Source organism: Anguilla anguilla, chromosome 7, assembly GCF_013347855.1.
Source record: "Anguilla anguilla isolate fAngAng1 chromosome 7, fAngAng1.pri, whole genome shotgun sequence".
Classification (NCBI taxonomy): Eukaryota; Metazoa; Chordata; class Actinopteri; order Anguilliformes; family Anguillidae; genus Anguilla; species Anguilla anguilla.
Genome location: NC_049207.1, coordinates 42,331,426 through 42,344,225, shown reverse-complemented (window position 1 = coordinate 42,344,225; position 12,800 = coordinate 42,331,426). Strand labels below are relative to the sequence as shown.

The 12,800-nt window shown below is 42.2% G+C and overlaps 1 protein-coding gene across 1 annotated transcript in view; it reads right to left on the bottom strand.

Annotated features, from left to right (window-relative positions):
• LOC118232449 (FERM and PDZ domain-containing protein 1-like) overlaps window positions 1–11,535 on the bottom strand; it is a 36,169-nt gene extending 24,634 nt beyond the window's left edge. The window contains exons 1-3 of the mRNA XM_035427440.1: window positions 10,913–11,535; window positions 9,958–10,156; window positions 2,767–2,909 (exon numbers count right to left, since the gene is read on the bottom strand). The gene's annotated coding sequence lies outside the window, so the exon portion shown is untranslated. The remainder of the gene's footprint in view (window positions 1–2,766; window positions 2,910–9,957; window positions 10,157–10,912) is intronic.
• Window positions 11,536–12,800: the final 1,265 nt, after the last annotated feature.

Below are 12,800 nucleotides of genomic sequence, written 5' to 3'. Positions count from 1 at the left end.
TAAAGCTGCGTTCTCACCAATTTCTGGGAGGACGCATGGGGACGGGCGGGACCCCCAAACTGTCCGTATTATGGGCGGTCCTATGTAAATAAATCCATAGGATAAATGCCTCTACGGGATCCATACGAACAGGTGACATAGAATACTATGGAACATTGCCGGCACCTGATTGGATAGATGCTTTAAAGTGCTTTTTAAAAGTGATAAACTTGATCTTATTTCAACTAAAGAGTCCACTAAAACACCTGAAAATATGCGAGGCGAGCAACAGACAATGCAGTTACTTGATTCATATTTAATGTGCAAAGCCTAGTTTGATCCAAGCTGCAGGAGGCAGAGTGAGCTGCATTGGACGCATTCATTTGCATAGAATAAGGGCAGAGCATGTTCTACGCAAATTCAGAACCAGCGAAAGTACCACACCGCTCGGCAGACTGCATCAGCCTCGCAGAGCGCGGCCTCTCTGTAGAAATCGAATATAAAGCGCCGAGCGACGGAATCGGTGCGAACGCCCGGTAACACACGAGATCCCGCGGGACGCGGCGAACTAGTGCGGTTTCGCCACGGTTATGGGGGGGCGGGGGGGGTTCGGAGACGCGGGCCGTGCCGCAATGCTGAGTCAGGAGGGCCGGCTGCTCGCCGGTTTGGCACCCGCCGCCCCTGCCGACTCATTAAAAAACCGGGCGGAGTGACACTTAGACGCCGCGGCCGCCGATCGCCTATGCATTAATGCATGAGCCGCGCGCGGGGCCCGAAGCGGGGCGGGGCCCGAAGCGGAGCACGCGTTTCTGCTGAGCTCGGGGGGGGGGGCCCCGACGGCTATGTGATTTAGCACGCGAGGCGCGCGCGCGCGCGCTCAGGAAGCGCCGCTCGACGATCGAGCCGCCGGAAAGCATTAGCGCGTTTTTCAGCTCTCCAGAAAAAAAAGAGAGCTCTATTAATCGCGGCGTGGCGCGCGAACGAGCGAAGAGGCTCGGCGAAGGACTGAGAGCCTGACCGCACTCTTACGACAACAAGAAGACTGCTCCATCATCTCTGCTAATTTATGAACTCTGCACGCTGCTTCGAGAGACTCGGCTATCTGCGTGTGTTATTAAGAACTGAGGACCGCAACGAGCTCAAGTTTCAATCCTGCTGGATCTGACTTCTACTCCCATCTGATTCAGACACAAAACGTATTTTCACACACTCGCTACCCAACATGCACTGTGCGATATAATTAAGCGGTGTATGCACAGTGTTTACGATGTATGTACGCTGTATTCACAGTTGTATTGAGGAGGGACACAACTTAGTTTTACCTATCAGAGCCAGGATGGCTTTAAGTCAGCTAAGTCCCAAAGATGTGACATCACTAGTCGGTGATACAGTACTCATCTCCTCCAGGCAACACTACATCTCTCTTGTAGAACAGTGTGGCCTTATGTGAAAAATTGTCACTGGCTCATATCTGAGTGCATGAGGGGATTGCACTCACTTCAGTCACAGTTCTGTAAGTGCTGGTGGAGATCCAGATGTACCATTGCCAATTCAAAATTGAGGGGGAAAAGGAAAATATGCTATTATAAAATCTGTGTATGTGCACTAAATAACATGGACCTGTCACAAATAAAACATTTGCTTTTACTGTCAAAAGCTTTTTCCTTTTGTGTCGACCAAAATTCAGGAGAGAGATGAAATGTGGTGGCAATTAATCCATTTTTAATTTCCTAAATGGAGAGACAGGATTAATAAAGATTCTTTTTTTTTTTTTTTTGCAACAGACTGAATGTGCTCCTTTCACCAAAAAGAACCTTCTGGAGAGGCGGCTCTTGCCTTTGTCTGTAGATTTTAACTCTTAAACGGTGTGAAGGTCTAAATGGTGTAGCTCATAGTCCCTACAAAAGAACAGGGCTATGTACTGACCAATGTTGTCACATCATGAGATCCAGACATCACCAGGTTTTATGCAAGTTAAAGGGACAGCACACTACAAAATGAATGCTACTGATTCCTTTTTTTTCCACATAGATTTCTTTGGACCCATTAGTGACAGGCCTCCACATTGTCTTCCTGCAGATTTGTCTGCAAAAGACTTCACAAGATGTAATTTTTAAATGAATGGAAGTCCATGGGAAAGGAAGATCCAGTTAAGGTTCTCATTTAAATTCCCTTCAAAATACCAAAAGCAATGAAAAACAGTGTCTTCATGTGAGATACCTAGTCAAATAGAAGCTATATGGTCACAATGATATCCATGAAGATGGAGCCTCTTAAATTATCTTGCTTTTTTTTACACTATCTTGCGTATTAATAACTGGCTCATAAGTTGAAGTGGCTTAGTGTTACATTTTTGTATTAAATATATTCTGCAGCAGATCCTTAACTGGATATTACTCATTCTTCAATTTGTTTTTTTGTCAGAATGCATTTATTTTCTTCATTGGAACTGTCCCTTTTCCTCTGGCTCCGCCCTCTCTGGAAACAGTGAAGGTCGGTGCTAAATCAAGGTGACAAGGAGTTTAGCATGCGCAGGTGCAGATTCTATAAAAACTAATCCGAAAAGTAATTGGTAAACGGAGCTATTTTATCACAGCTCACTTTAAATCAATCAGTCAGCAATGGATGCAGCTCTGAAGCTTTGGAAAATATAAGAAATGAGCTGTTTGGCTTGCGAGTCAGTTGTAGAAGAATACACTCTAGACCTTTATCTGGGGCCTTGTGAGCACCGACTGCTTGAAGCCCAGTACTACAGACCAAGAAATGCTGTTGACGGCATTTGCTCACCTCAGCACAGCCTGCCAGTGCAGGTCGCCCCAACATAAGCACCGCCTTGCTGCGTCATATGTCAGCTGTGTGCACCCATGAGGATTGGCCAGGGAGTGTTGGGGGTTGGCCCTCGCGCTCATTCAGACCAATCAGGACGGCCCCTGCAGAAGAAAAATCCCACAGTCAACAACAGCAGTGTCCAACCCCAGGTCCAGACGACATCAGATGGAAATCAACATAAAACAATATGATTATGAAAATAACTGGCTTTTGGACTAAATAGATATAAATGGATATAAAGGTGACTTGGTCAGCACGAGGGAATACCCTGCCATTCGAAGGAGTTTAACACGTGGTATGTCAGCACTAAACCCAAGACAAGTGACGATCGCTCAGATATCATTCACATTAATCTGAGACTAACGCTCAAAGTTTCCCCAAGAGAGTCTTTACCCCTGTACAACAAAAGCTCCGACTTAATACGATTGTCATTCAACACGGAAGAGCAAATGAGACTTCCTCCTCTGCCGCGTCCACATCCTACCGTGGGTCTGGTCCTTGATTGGAGGAAGGAGCGAATGATGAGAGAGCGGTGCGAGAGCGTGCAAGAGCACTCAAAACCGCTCGTCGCGCTCCGCAGAGCAATACCCTCCGGCTCTCCGGCTCTACCGCCATGAATACTTGATGCCGTCTCTTAAAAACATTACGAGCTGGTGGAGAGAAGCGAGACCCTTTTTTTCCCCCCCTGTCTTCACCGTTTGCTTCCTCAAAGAGAACCTTCGAAACCGAAGCAGATTTTTTTCACAGGACGATCCGGCTTCTTGTGCTCGAGACTGTTCTGGGTTTTCCGGTTAGTGCCAAAGAAATAAACTTGGCTTATTAAAGCACATTCATAAAATTATCTATTTATACCCACAGCCATGAACAACACTATTGTGGGGCTACAGGCAAATGCTTTATTATTAACAGAAAGAACAACACTTGAGCTCAAGACCCAGTTTCATGAAGCAGGACTATGAAGTTAGCTGGATAACTGCGCTGACTAACAGTAAAAAGACCTTCTCCGGGTTTAACTAATCACAATTACCCACCTAACTAGGTAATCCTGCTTCGTGAAACACCCCCCAGGTCTCACTAATGGCGCTTCACTTGCGTGCCTGTCACCGGTTTGTGTCTTATATTGACATGTGTCACTATAGCCTTCTATAAGCCCTGCAGTACTCTAAGAAAACCCCAGGCTAAAATCACTGATCTATGTTCTAGAGTGACCGCCCTCTACACACACTACCACAGCCAGCTCCTTATCATTTTGCTTAATGTCTTTTTAGTTTATTTTAAAATGATCATCTGGAGAGGAAGCTAGCTCTTTAAAGGTCTTAACCAATTGTAAGGTCAGCATATACAGGCCAATCTAAAAGGACCCAGGCCATTCAGATCTGCAATTGTCCATGGTTGTTCTAAACAGAACTCCAAGGACACATTTTAAAGATGAGATTTTAAAGTGATTAAAAGAGGTTTTCAAACATTTAACAAACCAGCAAGTGGCTAGTCACACCCAGTTATCAGCAAACCCAAATACATTACTTAAATATCTGTATTTTTAAATGCAATGCATACAGTATATACAAATACATGGCCACATGTACATTCCATATACCTCACAAAACAAACACTTGTATTTTAAAGAATTTTAAAGTACTTCCTTAAAATGTTACTGATATTTTCAAATATTTTGCTCCATGTCTCGAGTGCTACCAGCACCAGCAGATGATTATAAATTACAATGCTGTTAGAATAATTCTATTGCTGAATGAAATTATTTGCTCCACTGAAGCAGCCATAAATGCTGTTTCAATGATTTCAGATTTCTCTGTCCTTGCTGTCCTACTGCAAGCCGTATCAGGCATATATGGAAAGCCTGCGAAATTAATTACTGAATGCCAATCTCTATTGACAACATATTCCAAAAAAACTGCTTAAGCATAGCTTCGTCTTTTATATATATATATATACATATATACATACATATATATACATACTATACGTACATACATATATACATACACACACACACACACACACACACATAGATACATTGCTTTTAGCAGGCCTAATGATTCTAAACTGGGATCTTGCCTGCTGGCAGGCTCTATAAATCGGCACCCAAGCACCACTTGCAAAGCCAGTCACTTTGTGTAAGTAAGCAAAATAACATCCTTTAGGTTCAATGTAATTGTCACAGCCTTTTTCTAGAAGATGCATATATATATATATATATATATATATATATATATACACACACACCCACACACACACACACACACACATACACAAATATGAAAACAAAATATAGAGATCTAAGAGGGAGGCTAGAGGCTAGAGGCTAGAGGCGAGAGGGCCCTGAGGGACAGAACTCCAGAGGGCCAAATGTGACCAATCCCGGCAGATGTTGGGGTGAAGTGAGCCTCATTTATCAGGCCCAATCCGTGCTCCCATAGGTCCCTGCAAAGCCAGCAGCCGAGCAGGCGGGGCTGACCCGCAGAAGGCAGGGTGCATCAATAATGCATGCAGCTGATGCAGCTACACCTCCCACAGTTTCCCAATATCCCGGGCCAACAAAGGGGGGGTGGGGAAGTCGGAGGAAGAACAGTGTGCACCCAGAGAGAGAGAGAGAGAGAGAGAGAAAGGACAGAGAAAGAGAAAGGCCTTATTCAGGGAAGGGAGAAAGGAGTAAAGAAAGAAGAAAGCAGATGGAGGAAGGAAAGAAGGACATTGGGGGGGGGGGGGGGTGGCAAACCAGAAGCTGATTAATTTACGCCTCGTTGTGAATTCAAAAGAAGAGACAAAGCTCTGTGCCTCCGCAACCTTGCCATATCCACACAGCTGCCTCGTAAGTGAATTAGAGAATGTGCGGGTACAAGCAGGAAGAGTGAACAAGGTAGAAATGAACAGATGAATAAAAATGTTTAGCACAGTAGCCAGTAGAAGGGCATAGGAAGAAACCAGAAGGGCCTCAAAGGCTGTGCTGATATGGAAAGCATTTTACCTCCTCAGGTAAACAGCAGCTAACAGTGAAGCCACCCTTAAGCCAAAAAAAGTCATACATTATATTTTCAAATGTAAAATCCAAAGTAAACGGGATGAATAAAACATAATAAAGTGTGTGACAGTGGCAGTGATTAATACATTTTCCCTTTTAAGTATTGCATAATAGATGCTGCATATTCTTCTATTTTTTCATGAAGCATTACGGTGTTCTTTTTCAAAATTGCAGGAGAGGAAGCAGGCCCTTGTGTTAATTAAAAATTCTAAGAAAGTGCAGTGAGTCATTTTCAAAGTACACATGATTATCTGGATCATAGGGGTCAGCGTTACATAATTATGCATTTTTAAACCCTATTTGAAATACTTGACACTGCTTAAAACCTTATTCAGAATGACTTACAAATGTCCCTTTCATTCATTCTACATTCGCTAGCACTTTTAGAGCTGAATTTGACTGACAGAACAGACAAGATTTGCTACTCGACCGTAAATGTAACTGGGGTTAGGCACTGTGCTAAAGGGCACAACAGCACTATTAAGGATGTCCCACAAGAGGTTCAAACCAAAGGCCCTCACATCTGTAGCCACCACATCACATGTTCTGCTACGCGCAAGCTCTTCCCATACGTTGGAAACTCATAATCAACAGACCTGTCAGATTTCTGGTGTAATATAGCCTACACTATGCCCAGAAGCAAAAAAAAAAAAAAAAAAAAAAAAAAAATCTTGTGTCCACTGCATCCATGTCTGGAGTCCTTTGTCCCACAGATCTAATCAATACTGCCATGTCCTGTTTCTACACATAGCTTTCCTATCAGCAAAAAGAATGTGCACTGAAACTTAGGAACCTGACAGGCACAGTTCTGGACATGGCAGGACACTACACTCCAAAGTAACCCCCATCCATCAGGCGCACTGCTCACTGATAATTAGGTACATAAAACACAGTATTTGTTGATGTGATTTTTTACCTTGTGGCATTTTCTATGACTAATGCTTTCCTTCTATGGCAAAATAAATTCAACAAGTCACTAGTGGTCACATTCAAAGCACCAGGCAAAAAGATGGCCATGCCAAGCAGGAAGTGGCCGGGGGTGGAACCGGTACAACGGCATAGCGTCAGATCAGAACTGACGACTGAACGTAGACATTGGGTATTACCCAACATGCTCCTCTGTTCGGCCCCAGCACTGGTCAGTCAGGAGACGGTCAGGGGCGGTAATCGGCACAGAGAGGAGGATGTTAGACGGGCGGCTTTGCCGAAGCTGTGGGGGATTTGTCAGTCAAAACGAGGCAAATCCGTGTACTGTCTGATCGCTGCCCTGCAGTACACCGTCAGTAGGATTTCTCCCTGCTCAGATTTGGCTCACGTCTCTTAAGAGTGCAGAAAAGACTGGACCGTGAACTCAATAGCAAAACCTTTAGTCAGTCATAACTGCATGACAGCATACAGAGCAGTGATTCTACTGGATGGAAAAAAAATGCAAGAAGTACTGAATAGTTAGATGCAATTGTAGCAGAAATATCGTAGCAGTAATAGATTAGAAATGAAACAGTGGCCACATTAACCAACAAACTAAATAAGATTGTTTCTAAAAATGTCCAACCAAATGAAGTAATTTCATTAAGTAATTTCACCATTAAATTTTGCTTCAACATGTAGTGTTCAATGGAAAGTGTATACTATGAAGCCTTGAAGCCAAAATGTGGAGTCAACTGTGAGAGAAGGCTTCATTAACAGAATGCACAATTACTTAATGAGGATTAACTGAAAACTGTTTTTTGGTATTTATCCTCTTATATTCTGAAACAATCTGCATGGAATGGTCTTTGTGGCTGACTGCTGTGCGTGCCCTCATAAAAAAATATGTTCTACCAGGGCAGCAATGATTTATTACAGCAGTACATCCATAAGGTTCCGAATCAGAAATGAAAAGAATAACAGGACTTAAAATGTAGACATTCTGGGCTAATGAACCTAATGATTGGTTATTAATATCAGCATCATTTTTGTAGCATCCCATCACAAGCGACAAGCATAAGCTATGAATAAACAACACGGCAACACCCGGCTTCAGATGTTAACGGAATACCTCTGTAGCACATCGGCACAATCCTGTTTCTCTCCGATCAAAATCGTTCTGAATGAAAAAAACCTGCCTATGCAGACTCCTGTGGTGCATGTCATCAGACCTAGATTAAAACCACAGTCACGATGAGTTAATCCTTTAAACCGTCCGTCACCTCGCACTCCATTTCGGGAGCCAGCGATGCCAACCTATGGGCTCAGCAGAATGGCCTCCTGGCACCACCCACACTTGGCCAGGGGTAGCAACGTTTCTGTTCCTAAGGCCCATCGCTGCACATTAATGGGCACATTAATTTCACGCAGTTGCAGAACAGTTCTCGTTGGCAGGAGTAACTGATCCAGTCCAATCTATTCATCACACCATCATTATTAAGAAAGGAGCAATGATGGTTTGATGCCTGACAACAATGTGGAGGACTGGACAAGGAGAATCACTAATTATATAAATCAGCCAACAGGACATCATTATGATTTTTTTTTAAAAAGAAAAGAAACTTCCCTTTTCACCCATTTACCACGTATGCAACTGACATAGTCGCAAACGTGCCTCCACTTTCCCCCTTGTGTTTAAAAATGTAAAAAGCCAAGTATGTTGTACAATACTTACTCAAAATGACCATACCAAATCTTCCTGTAGTGGCCAGTATAGCAACTTTGTGCTTTCAGGACAAAATAACTCATGCTAAATGTCTGCCTAATAACATAAGCTAATGGTATTTGTTTTATTTTGTTGTTGTTACATAACACAGCTTTTATAAATGGTGATTTTGACAGCGCATAATCTTACTGCAAATATATTATACATCCAGACAGCTGGGAATTGACAGCACTGACCGAGGTGACAGCACCAATGCTCCACCTGTAAATCCTTAACCTTTGGGGTCCAAGCCCATCCACCGCAACTCCACAAACTTTCGCTGAACTCTCAACGCTCACACGCCACTCGTTTTGCCCCCGTAATCACATCCATCCATTTAACGCCATTCACGAATCCATTCTTGTTCTCCGATGATCCAGAAATTCCTCCTCCCACCAAAGGCCCTCCGGGGAAAACCGGACAGTTGAGTTCAGCGCGGGCCGGCTCTCCATCAACGGCTGTCAAAACCGCTCAGCTACCCCGCTGCCGCATTTCCCCTAAACGTAATTAAATCTTCTCCGCTACTGCCAGTTCGTCTGCCGAAGCAATCAGCGTAATGACGGCGCCGTTCTTTTCGTCTCGGCGAACAACTCCGGGGGATGTGTTCTCACTGCAGCATTACACACGGCCACCATTTGGAGATTAAATACCTGCAAAGGGTTTTATCCAGTGACTCGAGGGAATTTCCCAGAGAAACGCCATCTGGGTCTGGGCTGCATGAGACTGAGCAGTCCAGCAAGATGCTCTATAGATTCCACACCACTGTGAGTAAAGATTTTTCCTACTGGAATAGAGAGGGAAAGGTTGCGGTTGAATCCAAGCTACTAAAGTAATTCAGTCCCAGGGTTCCCAGCCATTCAGACATGGGTGATCACACGCAGCTTCACTGTGAGAGGTGGTAATACAGCGAAGGGGGGAGGAGAGGGTTGGGGGTTGTGGGGGGTGGGCACGTCTTTCTTGAAGTGCCAGTACTGCCTGTTGTAGTTCTCCTCTGACCCCGTGGAGCAAACAGGGCTGTCGCCACAAAGGCCCATATGTCGCTCACCAAGCAGGCTCCCGCCTGCAGCTTTTCCCTGTGACCGAGCTAATCAAACCCTCAGGGCACCAAGTGTGTGCGCCTGTGCATGTTTCTGGGGGTGTGCATATGTGCATGGTCCCAAACTCACTTAATTGGTGCATGTATGTTTTACGTTGTGTATCTCTGAACATAGCCTATAAAATGGTATATGCTAGGTCTAACAAAATAATTCTAATAAAAAAACACAGCACATGAACTTGACATGGTTGTTAACACAAGGGAATAGCCCCTCATATTGCTATGTTGTTGCACTGAATATTTACTGTAGCGGGCCAGATGAAGAAGAAAATAAAAAAAACCCGGAATTATTTATATTAGTCACAATTTCTGTACTCAGAACAATGTAATACAGTATCCTACCTGACTGTATCGGTACAGATAGAGTCAATTCGTCATCCACTTCGTTAAATCATGGCACGTCACACTGAGCCACCCCGGAGACATGTGTCACATGGTCTGAAGATCCCAACTTCTAATTCGATGTCATGTCAAAGCACGGGGTCCTTTGTTGTTTTCTTGAATATGGGAAAAGATGACTGTATCCTGAACAGTTACCGTTCTGTGATGGACAAAATATGTCAAACATTTTTTTTTATGTAGGCTACCGTAGCCTATGCTATTTTCACTAAGATTGCAAGTAGCAAGTAGGCTATTATTAAAAGTAGAGCTGCTGACAGATCGCGTGCTGTCCCAGTTCCAGACATAGTGTAAGCGATAAACAAGACGTACTTAAATCATTAATTGCGCATACATCCACATTGCATCTGTAGTGTATCTGCCTATAAGAACACATTTTTAATATCAATATCTACATCAGTTTGAGACATTCTGACAATTTATTTTGAACAGGCATCGATTTACCAACACACATATTTTATTTTAAAACAAGCTGAAATCATAACAATAATAGTAATAATAATAAAAAAGAAACCTTACACTTTCTTCAGTTTTTCACTACTCGTGGATGTTCGTCCGCGATATACAGGACAATTTATACCAAATTAGTCTTGACACAGACAAAGGAAATGGTCATCCTTTGTCTATCACCGATTATCTTATTCCGTTATTTAAAAATAAATAAATAAATAATCAAAACCCTCTTCGACATGGACAAAATGGACAGACGAGTCTGTTCCGTCCGAGAGATCCGCAATACAAAAAGTATCTGAGGTAGGTTAATATTATAAATCAGTCTATCTAGATAACCGGTTCCCTAATTCGATTAGGAAGGGCTGCACCAGCCTTCGCTCATTTGGTAAATGACGTTAAACTCCGTTTAAAATAAAACAAACATATAATCTTAAAACGAACTCACCTCGTGTTGCTGAAGGAATCGGATCCTATAACAGCCAGCCAGTGTAGTAGAGGCAAAAGAGGGGAAGGATAGATCCTACATTGCCAAATCTGTAGAAGCACAAACCGGGACGGGGAGGGTTGATGGCAATGAGTGCAGACAACTTATTCAAGCTTCAGATCCATGCCAGAACGAGACTAACAATGCCGTACGCAGGCTACTACGGATGCAAACGATCAACAGCACGTGTGTTCGAAACGGGTATTGTTATTTTCTCATTCACGTTCATTAAAAATCAAAATGTATATAATATTTCGGTAATCTTGAAGAAAGTAGTGAGGTCAGCATAAATCCGATTGGTCAGCATATCGTAAATGCCCCGTTTTAAGAAATTTAAAGATACAGCTCAGTTTAATAGGCAAGCCTGCTCTGCTTAAAATTGATTCATTGTGAGTTGTTCTAAGTGTAACCAGTATGCAAATTAAAATGTTTTAAAAATCCAGTGTTACGATTCTAAGCCTAGTTATGAACCACTCTGCATTACATGACATTTATTTACAAAATGTGCCAATGCCGATATTCTCAAAATGCAGGCAATTCATATATTGTAACAGTAACTGGCAGCTCAGACATTGCAGAAATGTGCATGTCGTAGACTATTGCACGTCGATCAAGGCTTTGTTTTAATAATATTGTATTATTATTATTATTATTATTATTATTATTATTATTACGAGGAGGAGGAAGACAAACGAGAAGAATTATAGGCTAAAACATCAACAACAGCAATAACGACAGCAACAACAAATTGTTTAAACGCCCTACACGAAATTTAGGCAAATAGGCAAATGATGAGAAAGTATCGCCATCTGCTGACGCAACGTAGTATGTAAATTTAGATAGCCTTTTTAGACGTCAACTCATATCAAATTGATTTACCACTGAAATCTGGGTCAGTTTAACACATGTGGCATATACAGAATAAGCGACAAAACCAGATAAAATATGAGCCTGTATTCTAGCCACGTGAACAATGGGATACTTTTTTTTTTATTTGGATGACGCCTTTGCTTGCAACATTGCCTCTATTTTAGTTGAGTTTATTTTTGAGTGATACAGTAAAATGAATTTGTTTAAAGTTAGAGTGTTTTAACCTGGAACAGAATAATAGCAACATTTACAAAGTTGCAGTTATTTTTATATCGCGCTTGTTTTTACGTCTGGTGTTACAAAATAACGGGACGTTTTAGTAGAAAATATGCAAAATAATATACCTACACTGATGTCTTTACCACCAGTAAAATGGAAGTAGTCAATGTAATTCTGCATATGATATCACAAATAAATATATGAGTGGTCCATAATTCACACGCGTGCTTTTATCCTCCACTAGACTGGCCGTGGCTTGAGTAGTATCCAATTACAGTCATCTCGCCTGGTCTCAGTCCGTGCAGTTTGTGCCTCTTGACGTTCTGTACAGAGCTGGATGTCATCCATTTTCGATGACGCAAAAATATGCGTCCTCGTCGGCGCAGCATACCGATGCCGCAGACAAACCTATGCACACGAGAGTATTCATAGGCTGAAGTATAGCTAGCCTACAGTTAGGGATAGTTATGGATGACATTTATTAAATGGTGCATCATTTTGGCTTTTATTTATTTCAAATAAACCAAACAATTGAACGTACTTTTGTATGGATGTGGTTTATTAATCTTGACAGTGTTATGTTTTATTTGATTTCTATTTTTGAACAGTTTCTATTGGTAATATATATACTTTTTTCAGTATTTGTGGAATAGTTTAGGAACACATTTTCTTGAGCTTTTTTCCTTTTTTACTTTGTAAAGGCAATTAGTTATATTGTATGCACATACAATGGGAAAATGTATTATTTTATAGTAAAACA